The sequence below is a fragment of the Pleurodeles waltl genome, chromosome 5, assembly GCF_031143425.1.
Source record: "Pleurodeles waltl isolate 20211129_DDA chromosome 5, aPleWal1.hap1.20221129, whole genome shotgun sequence".
NCBI lineage: Eukaryota > Metazoa > Chordata > Amphibia > Caudata > Salamandridae > Pleurodeles > Pleurodeles waltl.
Window position 1 is genome coordinate 959,968,307 of NC_090444.1, and position 24,254 is coordinate 959,992,560.

The window sequence follows — 24,254 nt, forward strand, 5'->3', positions numbered from 1 at the left end:
CCATACTTATTTCATGTTAATATTGACTATATAAGCTACACTCTCTCAGCCCCACTGTTTTGTTTTTTTATCTTGCACTTTCTTCGTCTAAAATGTTGACATGTGTTGTAAGTAAACCTGATTGCCCTTCTTGAAAACTTAGGATCTGGTTGTCTTAAGTAAACATTGTCCCCTGTGATGTCACAAAAAGAGGTGTGAAGTCACGCGAAACCTCTGAAAGGACGCACTGCTGCTACACATAAAGTAAAGATGTAAACAACGCTTCAAATGCATGGCTCAAGAACGGAGCTCGGAAGTACGAACGCCGAGATAGTAAGTAATGCATTCGCTTTGCCTAGTTCTCGCTGACATTTTTTTGCTTGCGGAATCATTCCTACAAGTTTAAAAATTCCCGCTTATCTACAGTAAACAGGAAGAAAATCTCGCGAGATTTAGCACCGTTCAGCCCTAAAGCAGACGAGCTAAGCTGTCTAGTCACTAATAGGCGAACGACGTTTATGTGCTCACGGAGAATGTGGGCTTTCACGTCACGAGTAAAGGGCGGACGACCAGGAAGGTAGCATGGCCGCGATGAGAGTAGTGCTGTATCGGCCATCTTGCGCGTAGTATGTTATATAAACTTCACATAATTAATATACATAAAACGTCTAGGCAAGATCCCTGCTCGCAAAGAAGCCGCGCGCCATTTAATGTTGCAGAGCCTAGCGTACAGTGGGTGACTTTGACTGTTAAGCGCACATGGGAGCTGTAAGAAGAAGTGAGGTTCAGCACCCCTCCTAAGATGGCGCCCACGCGGCTTTACTGCGCTGCTTTCCAGGGCTGAGACCTGTAACTGCTGACCCTAAGGAGGCCCTGGGTGCTGTGACAGCAATTGGGCGCGCCGAACCATACAGATTCTCGCTAACCACCGCAACTATTTGGGCGCGCTGTGCACACTTCTTCTCCTCCTATACCCACAGCTTGTTTACGCCACTGACATATTTAACCCCAAACAGCGGCCACGGGGTCCGCACCCAAAACTGGAGGAAGGCCCCAGGAGCCGGGGCTACAGGGATCGGCCAAGGGACCTAGAGCGACACGGTAAGACCCTAGTGCTTTCTGCTGTCCTCAATTCCCGCAAATTATACGGTCTTTACAGGTACAACAGGCTTCAATTCTCCATTCTCCGGGGAATCCGGTGGGTATGATGATTGGGGGTGTGTGGTATACCTCAGTGTGTCAACCGTAGCTGTTCGAGGATAGCCATATTAGCTCCTCCATGTGTTCGTGGAAAAGGCGAGTGTGAAAAAAATATACGCGTTAAGGCTTTAACCATGCAATTCCGCGAGGTATATTTCGCTCTGTTACACATTGACGACATCAATGTTAACACCAGGGTCCAAAGACTCGAAATGACTCTTGTCCCTGACCCTTTCTGTTTTTATCTTTGGATTTCCAGCAACATACACACTCGTAGTGCAGATAACCACGTGCATACATGGAAGTCTTAAAGATGCAGGCGTGTGAACACTTAAAACAAAATCTAGCCTATCAAATCTGAAGCACAAGTGGTTAGGCACTTTTGTGAGCATGACCGGTGACAACTCAGCCAAGTGCAGAAGGTCAACACCACGTGTACAGTACACATCGTCCTTCTGTGCTCTACATTGCCCTTTTGTCGTAGCTCCCCATAACAAACTGTTGATTTGGTGTCCAGTGTGACGTGCCCGATCACCGCTCTGATGGCTGCAAAACCGAGCTCAACTCATTGACTTTCTTGAAACGTTCGCTTCTGGGGAGCGATGCCGCTTCACAGAGAACAGTTACGGACGTCAGAGTTGTTATTCATAAAAGTAAAACATTTTAAAAGGCGAACGAGTGGGCTCTTAGCAGACTTGACTCTGATTTTTAGTGTGGTTTGATGTAATAGCTTTTTTTTTTTTTGCTCTGCTACTCTCGCTATGTTATAAAATATCCAGTGTGTTTTTTAATAATGTGCACTGCAATCTGACGTGGCAAGTGCACATTCCTTTAAAATGGTTCAGCCAGAAGAGGGCCACTTAAGTTATGTAACCTCAGTAAACCCCGTGCATTTGGAATGTACGGAGTTGGAAAAATGATAGATTCACACGTTCTTCAAAAATTGGACCATTCACTTTCAAAATAGTTTTGTATGCATTTGGTTCCCACACTGGCAAGTTCAGAGTTTTGGTGCGCGTTCTCATTACCATCGTTATGTTGTGTTTTTGGCACTTCCACGTGCTTGGAAAAGAAGACTTCTGCTACATTTTAAACTTTTGTATGAACTGATTTGAACGAATGTTATTTGTAATCTTTTGGCACTGAGGGAGACATACCTTTTTCGAATATGCTGGAATCTGTAGAGGACTCGATCTTATACGATCGTTCACCTATGATTTTGTTTATTAGATATATTTGTTTTTATATTTGCCAGAGGCGGCCTGGCGTTTAAAAGTGTGTAGTAACAACACAAGCCCTCCCCTTTGCTGTTCTCGTGCGCTACATTTTTGTTGCAATGTCACTGAGGGCCATGAGAACTGCTATAGTATGTTTAAGTTTAGAAGGTTCCAGGGAAATCCTTTACTGCTGTTTTGTTATGGTAACCGTGAAATACGACGCCCCATCTCTTCTTGAGCCCCGAGGGCATTCATTTCAATTTACATCCTCACGAGTAGTGCAAAGGATGCATCCTTTAAATAGCCTTTATTGCTTTTAATTGCAGCTTCCTATCACTCAGAATCAGAAGGAAAGCCTATATATACACACCTGTATCTGTTTTTAGTGATATACCCAACAAATTGTAATTGTTGTTCAGTAGTTAAGTATTTTTTTCATAATTGGCAATTGGTGGTGCAGATGTAACCACGAGTGCCTTTTTTTTCTAAGACTTATTGTGTTTCTGTATACCTAGGTAAACGTTTTTCAAGTGTAACGGACTGAAAGCACTTCACGATTAGGGGATGGGCATAGTGTGTCTTCATAAAACAGACCCTTCAGTTTTACCATTTACACGTGGTCTACGTGACTTGTATTTCAAGTAGGAGTGTTGGCATCTTAGATGATACGTCATATTGCTGCTACCATCAAACTTAGCAGACTGTAAACATGTGGAGACGTTTATTGGCCTAATGCCGCATCCTAAGGGCAAACTTAAATGATTAAATGTAAGCAATAACACATAGTTTTCCGTCGATTGCCGTTTATTGTTGGATTTCATGTGTGTAATACTAGTCTTCTGTGAAGTCACCTGTTTATTTGTACTACTTGAGTAAAATGTGTGTTGTAAGTCATTAATAGTATAATTGCAGTTCTGGCATTCTCCCACTAGGTGCTCAGAATCCGCCACCAGAAAGGCATCTTTTACATCAATAAGGATTGTGAAAGTGATTAATTATCGGATCGATTCAACGTAAGGATGGGCTCGATCAGCCATTTGGTTTTTATGCCTCCGTGACGTTTATGCATCTGATCTGTCTTGTGCTTTTAGAAAGAATTAAAAGTTCTTCTATCAAAACACAAACATGCTGATTTCATTTTTTCAAGTCTTATATTAAGGGGTTCGAGTAAATAATCAGTTGTCAGAGGTATAAAGAAGGAAGGGAACCCCCTTTTTCATGTCTTATGAAAAAAAAGTTAAGTACCCCTTTCCTTGCATCAGTTAAAATGAATCATGGGGCATTTCATCCACTAGTCATGTTTATGGTGGATTAGGCTGTTTTCTGACCTGACTTTCTATTCTTTTTAGAGTAAAGCCTGCGAGGGCACGAACTAGCTTTGCTAAAAGCTTGGAGCCCTTTTGTTGATTAACATTTCTTGGCTGCAGCACCCCTATTATTTGCAGCCCCCTTAATCAGCCAGTGCTGTCCAGAAGTAATTTCTGAACCTTTCTGTGGAGCGGGGACCAAGCACAGCTTAATCAAGCTTAGGTAGTGCCCGTCCACGGTCCTCAAAGTTATTCCAGTTCTACCAATTCATTTCACCCAGCTTCTGCCTACTGTTCCCTCTATAGTGCTTTTTCATATTTACATTAGCTCACTTTCCATAACTGCACTTGTGGGGGTTGGGCCAGTTAATGTACAGATACTGTCTTCCACACTTATTTTTTTACAAAAAAAAAAAAAATCAAATGTATAAATTATGCTTCTGACCATGAAATGTGTCAAATTGCTTTGTTCTCTGAAATCTCATTTCATCTCTCTGGCTGTCAATTTTTTTTTTTTTTTTTTTTTTTTACAACAGAACTGTTTTATGTTCATAGGGTTTGACAGCTAATTTCAATATGAGTGATACTTTTCCAGAAAAAACTTGACCCTACGTTGCGGACGCTCAAGGTATTGGAAATTGTGCCTAATTTATATTGGAATGTGGAAAATCCGTTCATTACATTCCACATATTGAAAAATTAGGTGTTCCCAGTTATTCCTTGCTTGGAGCAAAGGCCTTTTGCTAAAGTACTTTCTGCTTTTTTACAACTATGCTAGTTGCATTCATATCTCTAGTCATCTAACCTTTGGCAGCTTTTTGGTAGGCAGTTTGCATGTTGGAGCCAAATCTAAATTCCCATAGCATAACAGGCCATTTACTTCTTTCTGAGGCCCTCATAGCTCATGTCTTTCAGTCTTCGGCCTCTCTTTGGTGTTTCCGAGCTCAGCTTTTTAGAGTTGAATTTCACAGCTTGAGAGGCCACCACTCTAGTGTTAGAGAATTTAATAAAGCTTTGTGACCATTTGCTGTTTTCAGTAAGGACTATCTTGTGCTTTATTTGATTTTGCACTTGTTCATCCAGTGGTACAGTTTTTTAGTAGTGCTGTAAATGCTAGGTCTTGTTATCCCTCACCTCATCTCCACTTCCTCGGTTCAGTACAACACTGACCTCAGCAAGATAAGAGGCCATTTTGTCCTTCACTGGATTCAAACTTTTGACCGATAGGTTACATACAGTTCTACACAGAACTATTATCAGCTTAAGCAAAATCAAAATTATATCTGCTGGGTTCCAGAAACTGAGTGGTGTTAATTGCAGTGTCCTGTAGAGGCTCGTTTCCTGCTGTATGTGTCCCCAGTTGACTGGTTCTCGTTTTGGCAGGATCTCTTCAGCACATTGTTTTATCATCCAGCCACCTATGGATTTAGTGCACCCGGTTCTGTTGGTGCAGTTTATCCTTACAGGAAGTGCTCTGTGGGCTTGGAGATGTAATTTCTGATTGCACACTCCTTTGGGAGAACATGTCTGTATTAAGAGAAAAATTTCATAAGCTTTTAGCCAGGTTCCAGCAGGTGCAGTTCTGCATTTTTGGCCTGCAGGTAGTGATGTAGCTGCCCCCTTTATATTGCATCAACTTTTGTTTGATGTTTTGCTTTTTCCCACATTCTCATCTCTGTACATTATAAGGATACAGCCAACAACATCAGAGTTCCTTGCCCTTATAAAATATGCACCTTTGTCTTCACTTCTCTGTATGCTCTTTGAACTCCTCAGTGACTTGTAGGTGCTATTCTTAGGTGTCTGCCAGCAGATGTGGGCATGAGCATTATTCTTGGGGAAATGGGGAAAAGCCATGTATTCAGTGTGTTGCTGAAAGCCAAACCCTATTGAGTGTCAGTATTGTGTTTTGGGACTGTTCACCCACACTGTAGAGCAAACAATTTTCAAGATGTCGTATTTGATAAGGTGAGGTGTTAATCGAAGTTGTTCTGTAGTAGAACCTGGGTTGAAAGTTAGTTTCCATTTTCCAATTTCGCATCTGAGGGATTGGAGGCCTTTTTTCTGCATTGTTGTGTGAGTGACACAGAGGAAATAGAATGACTTCTGTAGTAAACTAGGAGCTTTTGAAAGGCTTTTAGAGCGTTTCTTTATGTGCCAAGTAGTCCTATGAGCCTTTGTAGTCTTTAGTAGGGGTAGGGGCATATTAGTAGGGGTAGGGGCATAAGTGATCAAGTTTAACTAAATACAAATTATGTGTGCAAAATGTACTTTGTAAAAACTCCCCCTTTGACCTTGATACCTGTGAATATATCTCCGTATTGTGTTTTTAGGTCACTAACAACATGTTTACTACCAACATGTTTGGGACATCGGAAAGCTTCCCTGGAAATGCATTCTACCCATTGCTTACTATTGGCTTTGTGTTTTGTTACTTATATTTGCTTGCTTTCTATATGCTGGCTTTATATATTTTAGGATGTTGAGCTTGGGTTCATCCCTTCCGTTGACCATACCCTATTTGTTGTATTTTTCCACTCTGACGCTCAACTCAGATCTGTGCCACTGTACTCACTGTATGCCACTCCACAACACTTTTCCATGCTACAGCACTGTAGGCAACTCCCTCTACTCCACTCCATGCCACTTTACTTCACTCTATTCTACAACACACTATTCCACACCACTGCACTCTACCCTGCTCTATGCCACTCTGCTCTACAACACTCTACTCCGTTCTACACAATACTTTCTACACCACTGCACTCTGAAACACTCAATTTTCTGCTTCATGTGATCAAGTCCTAAGTGATTTACTGTTAGTACTTAAGGTGTGATTTTTGAGAAACCTTCATAAACTGCAGATAGCACAACCACATTACATCATCCTTTAAATTGCACCAAAATCTATTGATATTTAGTGGAAACGTGTGCATGAAGGTGTTTCAGTGAGGTCCCCAGTGGCAATCGAAGAACGCGCTTTATGACATTTGCATTGATCAGATTGTGAGGAAATAGTGAGCAAGAAGATAACTGTGCAGTCCCTTCTCTTATCCCTAGCTGACGCCGTTTCTCAATGCTCCGCATTATCCTCTCAACAGATAACAGGTCTTTGTATCAAGTCAACATGCTGCAGAAGAATCAATTTAAGACACCTTCCTCATCTCATTCGCAAGCAGCCAAATATAAATCAGCAGACAAACTGAACAGCATTCTGCTCTTTCAGTAGAGTGGTTTTATCAAAATATTGTGTTGTATTGGCGTCTTTGTGTGGAGCATTTTTATAAGAGCTTCATATACTGACAATGCTAGAAAGTGGCCTGATTTTCATTGGTACCTGGGCACCTTCTCGGATGTGTAGTTCAAAGGATGTTGGAAATAGTATATACATGTGAAAGATGTTGGTTAAGGTGCATTATGTTCAAAAACATGCTCCAAATATGGTGCATTGTGCTTTGCAGTACATAGATTTCGAGTGTGTGAGGAATCGTTTGCACCTCCCACCTTAACAGCCAGTAGTTTTCGTTTATAGTGATCAAAAGGGCCACATCTTTAATGTTTTTCGTAACTGGAGGTGATTCTCAAAGATCAGGCGACATTGAATTGCCGAGTTAGGCACCAAGACCAGTCCCAGACTGGAAAGCAGTGTAAGAAAACCAAAACTGAAAAGTTATAATGCATAGGCCAATTCATACAAGTCTTATGATTCTAATTTGGCCTTTAAGTTAATTTCCTCTACAATTCTATATTTATAAACTAGTTTCTAATTTATTACATGAGGAAGTTCCACTCTGATGTGCCTGAAGGCCATTCATGGCACAGTTACAAAGGTAGATAGCAAACGTACATGTCATCTTAATGAACCAGTGTTCTTAACTGGTTGGTGGTGCTAGCGCGCCCAGTCCTTAGTAAGTAAACCTACAAGGGGACGAGTATAGGTCAATGAACCTTTTGAATCGCATGGAGTATCCTAGTCATGCAGTGATCACTGAACCAATAATCAACAACAATAAATCAATATCAAACACTTAAGAAACCAAAAAGGAAACAGGAATGTGGAATTCCTATCGCCCGACGCCCGGGACCTCTTGTTTGGTGTCAAGGGCAACAAGTTTTTATGTTTACTTTGTCCTTGGGACAAGTAGGCCCAACCCCCTGCAGCACAAACCTTTTGGTTGCTTGTTTACAGAGAGTGGAATTCTCTGCAGTTGAGGTAATGTGTTTCCAAAAGATAATGCTGTTTGAACTTGTATATATGGTTCATTATTTGAAAGCCTTCATTATTAGGGTGAGTGCTGTAAATAAATGTTTTAAGGTCACACTTCACTACTGACGTTGGTTCCAGTACAAAAAAAAAAAAACATGCACACACATGTTTGAAAAGTTTAGGCTAAGAGGCTAAGTATAATGCTCCCAGAATGCTCTCTGATTATATGCAAATGAAGTGTCATTTAGTAAAATGTGTTGATGCATGCTAGTATTTCCCCAAAATATTTCTAATGGAAAATCAGTGTAACCATTTTCAACACGATTATGGGAAGCATGAAAATAAACAAACACTGACAAAGCCAACTGATCTGACATATTTTTATAAGTCTTTTAGTTTCATCAATGCGTGTCTTGTTTTGACATGGCTTTTGTAACACTTTATTCTTGTGGGAGCTACCAGGCCCTCAACATTGTAAAAAACATTGGCAAAACCCCCCCAAAAAGTTTTTGAACTCTTAAAGCACACGTTGCCACCAGCGGCATAACAAAGGCCCCGCAGCCGCCCTCCAGGGGGCCCCTCCAGCACAGCACCTGCCCTGAGTGAGTCTGGAGAGGGGGCTCCTCCATGTTCTTTGCAAAGGGGCACCCTCCAGTTTTGTTACGTCACTGATTGCCACTGTAGTTCCTGACACTGAACAAAACTACTTTGTGTGGCAATATGCTCCTTGTGGAAGAGCAGAATGCGATCGCTCACAGTAAAGCCAGCCGAAAGAGAGAGAAATAGAAGTTTAATAAAAACAAAATGTCTTTGTTAACACCAGACCTAATTAGGGACCAAGACCCACATGTAGGTAGCTTTTTGCATGTCGCAAACAGCGACTTTCGCTGTTTGCGACATGCAAAAAGCACATTGCGATACACAAACCCAGTTTTGCGATTCAGTAACCTGGTTACCGAATCACAAAACGGGTTTGCGACTCGCAATTGGTAAGGGGTATTCCCTTCCTAATTGCAACTCGCAGTGCAATGTAGGATTGTTTTGTGACCGCGAACGCGGGCGCAAACCAATCGCAGTTTGCACCCATTTCAAATGGGTGCTAACACTTTCGCAAAAGGGAAGGGATCCCCATGGGACCCCTTCCCCATTGTGAATGTCACTGTAAAAATTTTTTCAGAGCAGGCAGTGGTCCTGCGGACCACTGCCTGCTCTGAAAAAATGAAACGAAAACGTTTCATTTTTCGTTTTTGTTATGCATCTCGTTTTCCTTTAAGGAAAACGGGCTGCATTACAAAAACAAACAAAAAAAACTGCTTTATTGAAAAGCAGTCACAGACATGGTGGTCTGCTGTCTCCAGCAGGCCACCATTCGCGAGGGGGTCGCAAATTGCGACCCACCTCATGATTATTCATGAGGTGGGCATTTGCGAAGCCCTTGCGAATCACAGATGGTGTCAAGGACACCATCCTACATTCGGATTTGCGACTCGCAATTTGCAGGTCACAAATCTGAACCTACCTACATGTGGCCCCAAATTCTTAAAGAAAGTCACAAAAGTGCACCCATGGTATATGTCGTACCCCTATAAAATATTTGTGAACTGTATTTTAGCATGGGTAAATACGATGTGTAGATTTGCTCATGTGAAAATCTATTGAGCATTTGCAAGTTCATTTTCCCTCCAGCCACTTTCTTCCCAACCCTGGAAGAAGTTCTAATTCTGCCGTTGTCAGGAGTAAATGTCCAACCTTTCTTATTATGGGAAAATATTAGAGAGAAGCTGGTAAAAATCTTTAAAACATGCAGGTTAGTAGGTTTGCAGACTCAAAGGCATTCCAGCCCTGAAACTATTGCTTACTGCTTCCTCCAGCCCCAGTATGCAGATCTGCAGAAAGGTGGCAAAATAAGGAAATTGCTACAGTAGCGATTGAAACTCCAAGTATTCAAGCCCTACTATGGTAGTAGCCCTGGCATAACCAGAGAGGCTATTAATTGCTGCCATAATTTGTCGCCACACTACATGGCACCAAAGGGACAAGTAGATCTTTTTACAGGACAAGTAGATTTGAGAAGCAACCTGTCCCCTGGACAAGTAGATATTTTAATAAATTCCACACCCCTGGGAAACCATATTAGTCAGAAATAACCATCACTCATGGAAAAGGTTAAAACGTTTTATTCCCTATTGATTACAATTCTAGGTCATCAGTTAGTTCAAAGTTTATTCAGTCAATTCTTTATTAATTCATCAGTTAGAAGACATTATCTCTTGGAAAAATAAAACATATATGACCAAGCAACAACATAAGCTATGTAATTCAGCAATAAAGTTGGTGAGTCATTTGTCACTGTCCACGTCACCCCTAACAGCCTACCGAACCAAGATTAGCATTAGCATGGGGGTCTTCATGCGAAACAATTTAGAGAAAAACATACATTTGGAAACATCTACCTAAGAGAATTTCTATAAAAAAAACAGCGCAGTTGGTACCTAGAAAAAAAAAGGCACAAAATTAGTCAGTCACATTTTCATAGGTACCTATCCAGGATGGATCAGCAACAAGTCAGTCTTCATCCCCAGGTCATCAATGGTCAACTACGGATCAGGCTCACAGAGTAAAAGCCCAAGGGTCAGCTCCTTGGACAGCATCTCCTGACGTCATCAACTTTCTCCTCGCAGTTCTGATTTTACACCCCTTGTCATGACTTTTTATTAGGGTCTCCCAATCCATCCCACTAATTGCTAATTGGTCAGTCCGTCGGAAGTTATGACTCTAACCTATAGTTTTTGTTTACCAAATCTCTAGTTTTGCATATGCTTTATGTCCCATAAAACTGATTGGTTCTTCTTGCGATGAGAACATCATCCGGCTCTTCAGGTAACGAAATTGTTGCATACGAGTATTTAGTCAGTGCCTCTATTGTTCAAGTCCTGGGAAAGGACATTTAGCCTACACCACACATAATTTTATCAAATTGTCTTCATCTCCTGCCCGTTGGTACATTGCAGAATGTTCCAGCTAAGCCGTCTGAACTCTGAACAGTTCACGGTTTCTCCTTCCAGTTAACAGTCCTCGCAAAGTTTTCCGAAGTCTCCACGTTATGAACAAGCAATGCCCAGCGAAACCAGGCCTTTAGTCTGGCTAATTTAAGAATATGAATTAACATAAAACATAGTTTATACACTTCGTTATGACATATTAGTACATTTTGTTATTCCTTTTTCGTTATTTTGCATCTCTTAATACACATGGTGACCATTCTCCGAGGGCACATTTTCAATTACACACATTTCCTAATATTCATTTCTCTATGCATTTTATCATTAATAAACACACATAAATCATTAGAAATTTCTTTAATTAACATATCTGTTCTATCAGTGGTCAGCTTTCCAGGGTCCGTGTTCTTCTATTTTGCCCTCATAGTTAATTGTCCCACACGTGCTTCTTGCAGTTATTGGCCTCATCCTGGGAACCAAAGCAGCAGAAATTCAGTTGATATGTAGACTGCAAGAAGACGTGTCTGAGGTATAGAATACATCTTCAGATTTATGAGGGGTAGTATTGCCCGGCTGTGCAACATGAGCAGAACTAAAAAGAGGCTACTTTAAATGGAATCCTGTACATATATCAGTGAAGAGTTGTTAGGCTTCTTTGAGATACTTTTCAAAGCACAACAATTCTAACTGCAGCATTTTTGACCTATCAAAGCTCATGTAACAGGGATTTAGGTTGATCCCCGTGTAAGTCGTGACTTTTTTTTTAGCCACCTCCACAAAAAGAATTAGAAGCAGCATAACGGGCATTAATGTGTACATCTTTTGGAAATATTTATTAACAGGGTTAAGTAGGCCTTGATTCAAAGCCTATGTGCATCAGTCACCATCCCCAAATATTTTACCTCGAAGGATGTGTTAGATTTGGTTAGATAGAAAGGACACAATGTTGTTACCAGCATTTTTCCTATTGGGTATTTATATAATATTGTCTATCTTGAGTTATTTAACTGAAACCTTCTTTGTTGCACCCGTTCACTGTTGGATATGGTTTGTGCACTAGGCAAGAGGCTCAGAAGAGTATGCTGATTAAAATTCAACATTGTGACACCAAATTGACAGAACAGGGGAGTTGTGGTTTAATTAAAAGGAATTATTTGGTAAATCATTGGGGAATCACTTAGAGCAGTTTAACCATAAGGGGGGGGGGATAGGTGTGTATCTTATCTTTTTGTGTGTGATTTTGCTCTCTTTTCCTTTTCTTTTCTCTGCATGAGGAGCTACGTGGTCCTCCTAGGTCAGTCAACGCAAAATAAGTTAATTAACTGTTCTGATGGCTACTGATAGAGCATGCAGGTCATGGCCTTCATCCCTAAGATGCAGACTCCTGAAATAAATGCTACTACACCTGGTAGAGGCTCTTGCTTGCTATTTCTGCAGTCATGTCTTGAAAACTCATTCTTAGCCATGGCTCACGCATCATTTGTAGGTGGAAGTATGGGAATCATTCCGAACTTTTGAGCACTACTTATATATTTCATCCATCAGTATTGTGACCTCACAGATTCTTCTGACCACAATTTATTTTCAAGACCGGAGGCTACCATCATGAGTAACATCTTTTAGTGCCACTTATGCAGCAGCTTTAAATATCTTTATTGCCTCGATAATACAACAATTGAGAATTAGAAAAAACACAAACATCCCCCCCATAGAACGTTCGTCCTCATTTTAAATGCTGTTCCAGTGACAGATACGTATGTTTTGTTAAAGAAATATTTTGTGCTGTGCACATCTGATTTTAAAGTTTTATAGGGGTTAAAATGCTTCTAATTTATGGAAGCAGTATGTATTGTTTGTTTATAGTATGTTTGTTATTACAATTTAAATGTTTGTTTTATTGCACTCTTTTTAACGTACTGGTAAATAGGGTTAATTACTAAAATGGATGCCTGGTATGTGCAAACAGTTTTAAACATTTGGGCCCATGAGTATTGTATTTATATGTGGTGAATTGAAGGGAATTGGTAATCATTGTGTAATTGATGCGAGTGCAGTCTTACCTCAAGCAGTAGGTTTCGTGCTCACGGATTGGATGATTGGTACTTCGATATGGCGTTGTAAAGTGAGAAGTGCATCGGGACGTGGAGTTAACTTGCTGATCTCGTGTGATTTGAGTGCAATTTGTGAATGGTCTTAGCCGCATGAAAATGAATGAACTAACTGTCTTTCCAGGGTAATTCTTTCTTGGCACATCAGTGATCTGGACCCTGATTTTGGCAATTAATATTTCCAAAAATCAAAATATAGTTTGTGTGTATACAGTGAAAACAAAGGTTAAAGTGACATTTTAGTCAGAGAATGACAACATTAACGTTCTGAGCAAAACAAAAAAACAGAAATTCACCAGTTATAGTTAGCAATGTTAATTATAATATGCGCCCGCCATGCACTGCTTAGGACTTTGCATTGAATCACCTATGACTTGTTCTATTAATTCATTTATAGCATCACTAAGAACATCTCAAATAACATCACTTGTGACTTGATTCATGCTCATTTTGTAAGTAATGTTCTATAAACGAATATGGCATTTGAGGTCTGAAAGTAAGTGCAAAATAGCTCAGAATGACATGAAGCATAATTAATGCCTTAACACATACATCCCTTTAGGTGAACCCAGCTTGTGCCATGTGCAACATTTAACCTATACCATACACTTGGTAGGTGGCCAAGTTCGTATTACCAATCAACCCCAGATAGATGGGTAACCTCCAACTGCACACAGTGTTCAAACTGTATACAGATGTTCAGAGAAAACCAGTTTTCTCCAGATACTCAACTTTTGCTACATTACTAATGCCCTAAAACAAGCAGCCTTTACCTGTATCAAAACCTTCAGTCACAGAACTTACGCTGAGAAATGAAGTGGACATGAGTGGAAAAGTTGGTACTGTAAACAGAGTTTACTCTATGGAGGGAGCTTACTCTATACCTTACTGTTTACAGACATTGAAACTCTCATGAGAAATACACCAGAGAATTAAAGTATCTACTAAGAACAGTGTTCACAATGTAACACGTGCCCCAAGAGGCACTATTCAATACAAATACCCAAGTTCTGACAGTACTAAAGGCCATACTACCTGCAGCCTTCATACAGTGTTAAAAATTGTACAGATAGCCCATCTCTTGAAGCTAAAAAAGCAAATGTGCAAAAGTTAGTACCTGGTGCACACAGTGTTCTATGTTATGTACAAATTGTCATGCTGTGATAATTCTGTCTAAAACTTCAACTCTGCTAACAATAGTTAATATTCAGTATGCATTTGAAGAATTTGCCTGTGGTTTTCCAATTTTTAAGAGGTTGGAGTAAAAGAGCATTCGTTTTTTTTCTTGCTAAAGCAGGTTTTATTACAGAAAGTAGTAAGGCTATTTTAATGAAGAGTAATTTTAAGCTGGAAGATATGGCAGTAAAGGAGCTGAGTAGAAATGCGAAAAGTTTGCCTTTTGGAGAAGGTTTAGTTAAAAGTCTGGGTAAATGTGTAGCTTCACGGCTTTGGATACTGCTAAATCTAATATGATGACTGTGTTTGGAGGAGATATTTTTGGAAGTGCGAGCAGAAAGTGACTTTCTGTTTGCTGAGAACTTCAAGGACCCCAGTATAATTTCCAACTCTGAGGACATGGAAGGGGTGTTCAGGCTGCAATAGGATTTTCCTCCTCCAAGAGGGAGGTCAGGAAGGATCGGGGTATACGTGGATGAGTCATCCTGTTTTCAAGGTGAGTACAGACATTTCTTCAGTTGTATTCCCTCTGGAAAAGTAGGAGGTCGTCTAAATTATTATGTGAAGATGTGGGAAGTTATCTCCCAATATCCTTGGGTATTTAACACCATTCAGAGACTCAAAAAACAGTCCATGAAGTTCCAAAGGAAAAGAAAGACTGAACTTATTTATGACTCTGGATCAGAAGGTTCAGGGATGTGGAATTCCTATCGCCCGATGCCCGGGACATCTTGTTTGGGGTCAAGGGCTACAAGTTTTTATGTTTACTTTGTCCTTGGGACAAGTAGGCCCAACCCTCTGCTGCACAAAGGCCTTTGGTTGCCTGTTTACAGAGAGTGGAACTCTCTGCAGTTGAGGTAATGTGTTTCCAATAGATAATGCTGTTCGAACTTGTATTTATGGTTCATTATTTGAAAGCCTTCATTATTAGGGTGAGTGCTGTAAATAAATGTTTTAAGGTTACACTTCACTACTGACGTTGGTTCCAGTACAAAAAAAAAAACGTGTATACACATGTTTGAAAAGTTTAGGCTATGAGGCTAAGTATGATGCTCCCAGAATGCTCTCTGATTAGATGCAAATGAAGTGTCATTTAGTAAAATGTTTTGATGCATGCTAGTATTTCCCAAAAATATTTCTAATGGAAAATCAGTGTAACCATTTTCAACTCGATTATGGGAAGCATGAAAATAAACAAACACTGACAAAGCCAACTGATCTGACATATTTTTATAAGTCTTTTAGTTTCATCAATGCGTGTCTTGTTTTGACATGGCTTTTGTAACACTTTATTGTTGTGGGAGCTACCAGGCCCTCAACATTGTAACAAACACTGGCAAAAAAAAAACCAAAACGTTTTTGAACTCTAAAAGCACACGTTGCCACCAGTGGCATAACAAAGGCCCCGCAGCCGCCCTCCAGGGGGCCCCTTCAGCACAGCACCTGCCCTGAGAGAGTCTGGATTGGGGGCTCCTCCATGTTCTTTGCAAAGGGGCACCCTCCAGTTTTGTTACGTCACTGATTGCCACTGTAGTTCCTGACACTGAACAAAACTACTTTGTGTGCCAATATGCTCCTTGTGGAAGAGCAGAATGCAATCACTCACAGTAAAGCCAGCCAAAAGAGAGAGAAATAGAAGTTTAATAAAAACAAAATGTCTTTGTTAACACCAGACCTAATTAGGGACCAAGACCCACATGTAGGTAGCTTTTTGCATGTCGCAAACAGCGACTTTCGCTGTGTGCGACGTGCAAAAAGCACATTGCGATGCACAAACCTCGTTACCGAATCGGAAAACGGGTTTGCGACTCGCAATTAGGAAGGGGTGTTCCCTTCCTAATTGCGACTTGCAGTGCAATGTAGGATTGTTCTGCGAACGCGGGCGCAAACCAATCGCAGTTTGTCAGGGACACCATCCTACATTCGGATTTGCGACTCGCAAATTGCGACTCGCTCTGACTCACAATTTGCGGGTCGCAAATCTGAACCTACCTACATGTGGCCCCAGATTCTTAAAGAAAGTCACAAAAGTGCACCCATGGTATATGTCGTACCCCTATAAAATATTTGTGAACTGTATTTTAGCATGGGTAAATACGCATGTGTAGATTTGCTCATGTGAAAATCTATTGAGCATTTGCAAGTTCATTTTCCCTCCAGCCACTTTCTTCCCAACCCTGGAAGAAGTTCTAATTCTGCCATTGTCAGGAGTAAATGTCCAACCTTTCTTATTATGGGAAAATATTAGAGAGAAGCTGGTGAAAATCTTTAAAACATGCAGGTTAGTAGGTTTGCAGACTCAAAGGCATTCCAGCCCTGGAACTATTGCTTACTGCTTCCTCCAGCCCCAGTATGCAGATCTGCAGAAAGGTGGCAAAATAAGGAAATTGCTACAGTAGGGATTGAAACTGCAAGTATTCAAGCCCTACTATGGTAGTAGCCCTGGCATAATTAGAGAGGTTATCATCAGAGCTCTTATATAATGAGATTGCTGCCGTAATTTGGCGCCACACTACATGGCACCAAAGGGACAAGTAGATCATTTTACAGGACAAGTAGATTTGAGAAGCAACCTGTCCCCTGGACAAGTAGATATTTTAATAAATTCCACACCCCTGGAAGGTTGTAGTGGATAGTGAAATAAATTCCATGTTAGAAAAATATGCTCTTTGTTCCCTTGGCAGATGTTGAGTGTTTTGTGAGCACTCTGTTTTTGGTAGAGGGAAAAAAAGACAAGCTGGAGGCCAGTAAATAATTTTAGATAATTGAACAAATTTCTGGTTTACGGCCATTTAAAGATGGAAGAAATCCATCTTCTGTGGGATATGTAGGAAAAAAAGACGACTTGTTGGTGAAGTTGGATCTAAACAACATTACTTCAGAATTCCTAGGAAGAATTTAAGTCCACCTTTCTTGTAGTTCAGGTGGAGAAATCAGTATCCTCAGTTTCAGTGTTTACTCTTTGGCCTTTCTTCTGCACTGTGGTGTTTTGCTAAGGTGCTGAGGACAGAAATTGTAGTAAGGCTGTTACAACCCTGGTTGTCCAATAGATATTTGGATCTGAAAAGGCTTTCTTTGAATTTCTTTGAAGTTGGCTTTATTATTATGTTTGATTTCCTGTCCAAGAGTTTTGGATATAAAAGCTTTGAAGGTAAGAAACAGGATTTATGGTCCAGATGTGTTTTTTTCTTTTTTTTTTTTTGTGGTTTGTAAGAGAGTCAACACTGGTGAAGCCAGTTTTTTTCCACGGTTTGAAGAGTGTAATAATTTGTGTGATTGAATGTATGTTGGAATGTGAGAGCGAGGTTTTGGAGTTGACATGTGATGGAGAAAAACAGTTGTTGCAGTCTTATGATAAACCTTACAAAGCAGTAAGTTCAGTTACATTTGTAAGATGGTTTGTCTTTTTTTGAACAGGCAGGAGCAAGTGTTTGAAAATGTGAAGCAGGTTCTGTAATGGGAGCAAAAGCAAGTAAAGCTTTTTGGTCTGGTGGAAGATTGGAGGAGATTATGAAAATGGCTGATTAGTCTAATGGGAATACTTTTTCAAATCATTATTTTAACCTATTGGTCATATGGTAAATGTGGTCTTGAAGGGCTTTCAACGTGCGTAACGGTGGCCTCCGGTCTTGTAATAAAATGAATATTCTCCTGTTGTGAAAAGTGAATCAAGATTTCATTAACCTCTTCGCTGCCAGGCCTTTTCCCCCTCCTGTGGCAGGCCTTTTTTTTTACTATTTGGGGCAGTTCACGCTTAGGCCCTCATAACTTTTTGTCCACATAAGCTAGCCAAGCCAAATTTGCGTCCTTTTTTTCCCAACATCCTAGGGATTCTAAAGGTACTCAGACTTTGTGGCCTCCCCTGAAGGAGGCCAAGAAATTAGCCAAAATACAGTGAAAATGTAGTTTTAAAAAAAAAAAAACGTTAAAAAGTGGCTGTAGAAGAAGGCTTGTGGTTTTTGCCCTGAAAATGGCATCAACAAAGAGTTTGCGGTGCTAAAATCACCAGCTTCCAGGAACAGGCAGACTTGAATCAGAAAACCCATTTTTTCAACACAAATTTGGCATTTTACTGGGACATACCCCATCTGTACGATTTTTTTGTGTGCTTTCAGCCTCCTTCCAGTCAGTGACAGAAATGGGCGTGAAACCAATGCAGGATCCCAGAAACCTAAACATTTCAGAAAAGTAGACAAAATTCTGAATTCGGCAAGGGGTAATTTGTGTAGATCCTACAAGGGTTTCCTACAGAAAATAACTGAAAAAGAAAAATATTGAAATTGAGGTGAAAAAAACAGCAATTTTTCTCTACGTTTTACTCAAACTTTTTCCTGCAATGTCAGATTTTTTAAAGCAATTTACCGTTACGTCTGCTGGACTCTTCTGGTTGCGGGGATATATAGAGCTTGTAGGTTCATCAGGAACCCTAGGTACCCAAAGCCAATATATGAGCTGCACCCTGCAGTGGGTTTTCATTCTATACCGGGTATACAGCAATTCATTTGCTGAAATATAAAGAGTGAAAAATAGCTAGCAAGAAAACCTTTGTATTTCCAAAAAGGGCACAAGATAAGGTGTTGAGGAGCAGTGGTTATTTGCACATCTCTGAATTCCGGGGTGACCATACTAGCATGTGAATTACAGGGCATTTCTCAAATAGATGTCTTTTTTTACACTCTCTCTTATATTTGGAAGGAAAAAATGTAGAGAAAGACAAGGGGCAATAACACTTGTTTTGCTATTCTATGTTCCCCCAAGTCTCCCGATAAAAATGATACCTCACTTGTGTGGGTAGGCCTAGCGCCCATGAAAGGAAATGGCCCAAAACACAACGTGGACACATCACATTTTTTGACAGAAAACAGAGGTGTTTTTTGCAAAGTGCCTACCTGTAGATTTTGGCCTCTAGCTCAGCCGGCACCTAGGGAAACCTACCAAACATGTGCATTTTTGAAAACTAGAGACCTAGGGGAATCCAAGATGGTGTGACTCGTGGGGCTCTGACCAGGTTCTGTTACCCAGAATCCTTTGCAAACCTCAAAATTTGGCTTAAAAAAACACATTTTCCTCACATTTCGGTGACAGAAAGTTCTGGAATCTGAGAGGAGCACAAATTTCCTTCCACGACGTGTTCCCCCCAATTCTCCCGATAAAAATGATACCTCACTTGTGTGGATAGGCCTAGCGCCCATGAAAGGAAATGGCCCAAAACACAACGTGGACACATCACAATTTTTTACAGAAAACAGAGGTGTTTTTTGCAAAGTGCCTACCTGTAGATTTTGGCCTCTAGCTCAGCCGGCCCGGGGGGGGGGGGCGCGGGCAGAAATGGCCTAAAATAAATTCACCCCCCCCCCTCCCGGGAGCGACCCTTGCCTACGGAGTCACTCACCCTGCGTGACATTGACGCAAAAAAAAAATCCCTGGTGCCTAGTGGTTTTATCGGCCTAATCAAAATAGGCTGATCTGCCCCCCAGGGGGACAGAAATGGCCTAAAATAAATTTTCCCCCCAGGGGAGTGACCCTTACCTAAGGGGTCGCTCCCCTTGCGTGAAATTCACGTAAAAATAAAAATAAAACTCCCTGGTGGCTAGTGGTTTCTGTCCCCCCTTGGGGGCAGATTGGCCTCATAAAAATGGGCCAATCTGCCCCCAAGGGGGGGCAGAAATGTCCTAAATATAATTTGCCCCCTAGGGGAGCGACCCTTGTCTAAGGGGTCGCTCCCCACCTCAAAAAAAAAAAAAAAAAAAAAAAAAAAAAATTCCTGGTGCCTAGAGGTTTAAAAATGCCCCCCCCACGGGAGTGACCCTTGCCCAAGGGGTCGCTCCCTTATGACAATTAAAAAAACAAAAGAAAAAAAAACAAAATCCCTGGTGTCTATTCGGCGTTTCAAAAGCCGGATTGCTTTGCAATCCAGCTTTTGAAACTCTCAGAGAGATTTCAAAGGGGAGGAAATTCCCTTCCTTCCCTTTGAAGCCTCTCTGGGCCTCCCCCACGTGATCGAAAGAGAAATGCTTTGCATTTCTCTTTCGATCTTCCAGCGCGATGGGAGGAGGCCCTCTGTGATTGTCAGCATGCGATGCGTGCTGACGTCACGGGGGGGCTGAAAGGGGGGGGGTGTCGGGGGTGGAAGGGGAAGGGCTTCCCCTTCCATCCCTGCCTTTGGGAGAGTTGGTGGGTGTTAGAAATGGGGTTTTTGGTTGGCAGTCAGGTTACCTCCTGTCCAAGCAAATGCCCTCACTCTAGTCAGGGTAAGTCACACACTATCCAAGATTATCCTGTGCCCACCCTCTGGTAGCTTGGCACGAGCAGTCAGGCTTAACTTAGAAGGCAATGTGTAAAGTATTTGTGCAATAAATCATACAATACCACCATATAGCACCACAAAAATACACCACACAGTGTTTAGAAAAATATATAATATTTATCAGGATAATTGTAGGTCAAAAAGAATAAAGTTGCAATGGAAAATTGTAGAAATATCACAGGGAAGTGATATAGAGTGTCTTAAGTCCTTTAGAATGCAATACAGTGTCTTTCAAGCACAAAGTACCTGGTTTCTGGTGGAAAATCTCCTCAGAGGGCCACAGGAGAAGAGATGCGTGGAAAAAGGAGTGTGTGCGTCGATTTCTCCTCAGCACACACAGACTTGCGTCGGTCTTTTCCACGCGGGGAAGTCGGGCGTCGTTTTCCGGCGCGCAGACAGTCTCTTTTTTTGTGGATCGCGGGGATTACCAGATGTCCCGGGTCTGTGCGTGGATTCTCCTGCTTGTTTTCCGGCTGCGCGTCGTTCTGCGGGGCTGCGCGTCGAAGTTTCGATCTCACGGTAGGCGTCGCGTCGATTTCTCCTTGGAAGTCGGGCGGCGTTGTCCTTGCGAGGCCGTGCGTCGAAAGTTTGGTCTCACGGCAGGCGTCGCGTCGATTTCTCCTTGGAAGTCGGGCGGCGTGGTCCTTGCGAGGCCGTGCGTCGAAAGTTTGGTCTCACGGCAGGCGTCGCGTCGATTTCTCCTTGGAAGTCGGGCGGCGTGGTCCTTGCGAGGCCGTGCGTCAAAGTTTCGCACTCACGGTGGGCGTCGCGTCGATTTCTCCTGGAAAGTCGAGCGGCTTTGTCCTTGCGAGGTTGTGCGTCGAAGTCTCGATCGCCCCGAGGGCGTCGCGTCGATCAGCGTCGGTGTGCGGCGTTTTTCTCGCCGCGAAACAAGCTGTGCGTCGAAAGTTTCGGCGCACGGAGCGTCCAAATGAAAGGAAGAAGTCTTTTTGGTCCTGAGACTTCAAGGAACAGGAGGCAAGCTCTATCCAAGCCCTTGGAGAGCACTTTCACAGCCAGACAAGAGTTCAGCAAGGCAGCAGGGCAACAGCAAGACAGCAGTCCTTTGTAGAAAGCAGACAGGTGAGTCCTTTGAGCAGCCAGGCAGTTCTTCTTGGCAGGATGTAGTTTCTGGTTCCGGTTTCTTCTCCAGCAAGTGTCTGATGAGGTAGGGCAGAGGCCCTGTTTTATACCCAAATGTGCCTTTGAAGTGGGGGAGACTTCAAAGAGTGGCTAAGAAGTGCACCAGGTCCCCTTTCAGTTCAATCCTGTCTGCCAGGGTCCCAGTAGGGGGTGTGGCAGTCCTTTGTGTGAGGGCAGGCCCTCCACCCTCCCAGCCCAGGAAGACCCATTCAAAATGCAGATGTATGCAAGTGAGGCTGAGTACCCTGTGTTTGGGGTGTGTCTGAGTGAATGCACAAGGAGCTGTCAACTAAACCTAGCCAGACGTGGATTGTAAGGCACAGAAGGATTTAAGTGCAAAGAAAGGCTCACTTTCTAAAAGTGGCATTTCTAGAATAGTAATATTAAATCCGACTTCACCAGTCAGTAGGATTTTGTATTACCATTCTGGCCATACTAAATACGACCTCCCTGCTCCTTTCAGATCAGCAGCTGCCACTTCAACAGTGTCTGAGGGCAGCCCCAATGTTAGCCTATGAAGGGAGCAGGTCTCCCAGTAGTGCAAAAACGAATTTAGGAGTTTTACACTACCAGGACATATAACTACACAGGTACATGTCCTGCCTTTTACCTACACAGCACCCTGCTCTAGGGGATACCCAGGGCACACATTAAGGGTGACTTATATGCAGAAAAAGGGGAGTTCTAGGCTTGGCAAGTACTTTTAAATGCCAAGTCGAGGTGGCAGTGAAACTGCACACACAGGCCTAGCAATGGTGGGCCTGGGACAAGGAAAAGGGGCTACTTAAGTGGGTGGCACAATCCGTGCTGCGGGTCCACTAGTAGCATTTAATCTATATGCCCTAGGCACCTGGAGTGCACATGACTGGGGACTTATAAGTAGATTAAATAGTTCAATCAGGTATGATCCAAAGTTACCATGTTTACAGAGAGAGAGCATATACACTTTATCACTGGTTAGCAGTGGTAAAGTGTGCAGAGTCAAAAAACCAGCAAAAACAGTATCCAAAAACGAGGAGGGAGGCAGGCAAAAAGTTAGGGGTGACTACCCTAAGGCTGTCAGGTCTAACATGTGTCCCCCCCAGCTGAAAGTGGGGAGAGCTACCCGACCTCCTGGGAGCTCTCATCGCTAAGGCGGAAGTACCTGGAGAGACCATCAGCATTGGCGTGGTCAACCCCTGGGCGATGTTCCACCGTAAAGTCCATCCCCTGTAGGGAAATGGACCACCTCAGAAGTTTTGGATTCTCACCCCTCATCTGCATGAGCCATCTGAGGGGCCTGTGGTCTGTCTGAACTAGGAAGTGAGTCCCAAACAGGTAGGGCCTCAGCTTCTTCAGGGCCCAGACCACAGCAAAAGCTTCTCTTTCAATAGCACTCCACCTCTGTTCCCGTGGTAATAGCCTTCTGCTAATAAAGACTACCGGTTGATCTTGGCCCTCCTCATTTAGCTGTGCTAGGACTGCCCCTATGCCATGCTCTGAAGCGTCTGTTTGCACGATAAATTCCTGGGAGTAGTCAGGGGCCTTGAGCACGGGGGCCGTGCACATGGCTTCCTTTAGGGCGTCAAAGGCTTTCTGACAAGCCTCTGTCCAATTCACCAACCTAGGTTGCTTCTTGGACGTGAGTTGTGTCAAGGGGGACACAATGGTACCATAGCCCTTGACAAACCTGCGGTAGTAGCCGGTGAGGCCTAAAAAGGCCCTCACCTCAGTCTGGGTTCGAGGTGGTTGCCAGGCCTTGATAGTTTCGATCTTGGCCTGGAGTGGCTGCACCTTGCCACCACCTACTAGGTGTCCCAAGTACACCACGGAACCCTGCCCAATCTGGCACTTACTAGCCTTGATGGTCAGGCCTGCCTGTTGCAGGGCCTGAAGCACCTCCTTGAGGTGGAGCAGGTGTTCCTCCCAGCTGGAACTGTAGACAGCTATGTCATCCAGGTAGGCTGCACAGAAGGCATCCTTGCCAGCCAGGACCCCGTTAACCAACCGTTGGAAGGTAGCGGGGGCATTTTTCAATCCAAACGGCATCACCCGGAACTGGTAATGGCCGTCAGGGGTGGAAAAGGCGGACCTTTCCTTAGCCCCCTCAGTCAGGGCGATCTGCCAGTACCCTGAAGTAAGATCAAACGTACTCAGGAACTGGGCAGCGCCTAGCCTGTCCACGAGCTCATCAGCTCGGGGGATGGGGTGAGCATCAGTCCGTGTGACTGAGTTGAGACCCCGGTAGTCCACGCAGAACCGGAGTTCTGGCTTCGCGCCTGGGGCAGTAGCCTTGGGGACCAACACCACTGGGCTGGCCCAGGGACTACTGGACTTCTCAATAACCCCTAGCGTCAACATCTTGGAGACCTCCTCCTTGATGCTGGCCTTCACCTTATCTGACAACCTGTAAATTTTGTTTTTCACAGGAAGACTGTCACCGGTGTCAATATCATGAACACAGAGGTGGGTCAGTCCCGGAGTAAGGGAGAAGAGGGGGGAGAACTGCTCTAACAGCTCATAGCAGTCTCCTTTCTGGTTTAGAGTCAGGGAGTCAGACAGAATGACCCCGCTTACGGACCCATCACCTTCTTGGGCAGAGAGGAGGTCAGGGAGAGGTTCACTCTCC

General features: G+C 42.8%; 1 protein-coding gene across 2 annotated transcripts in view; it reads left to right on the forward strand.

Moving 5' to 3' along the window:
* The first annotated feature begins 476 nt into the window (after positions 1-476).
* Positions 477-24,254, forward strand: part of AHCTF1 (AT-hook containing transcription factor 1) — a 1,009,458-nt gene continuing 985,680 nt past the window's right edge. Inside the window, exon 1 of one of the 2 annotated variants that reach the window (XM_069235080.1) lies at positions 477-1,080. The gene's annotated coding sequence lies outside the window, so the exon portion shown is untranslated. The remainder of the gene's footprint in view (positions 1,081-24,254) is intronic. The other variant, XM_069235081.1, reaches the window with a different exon arrangement.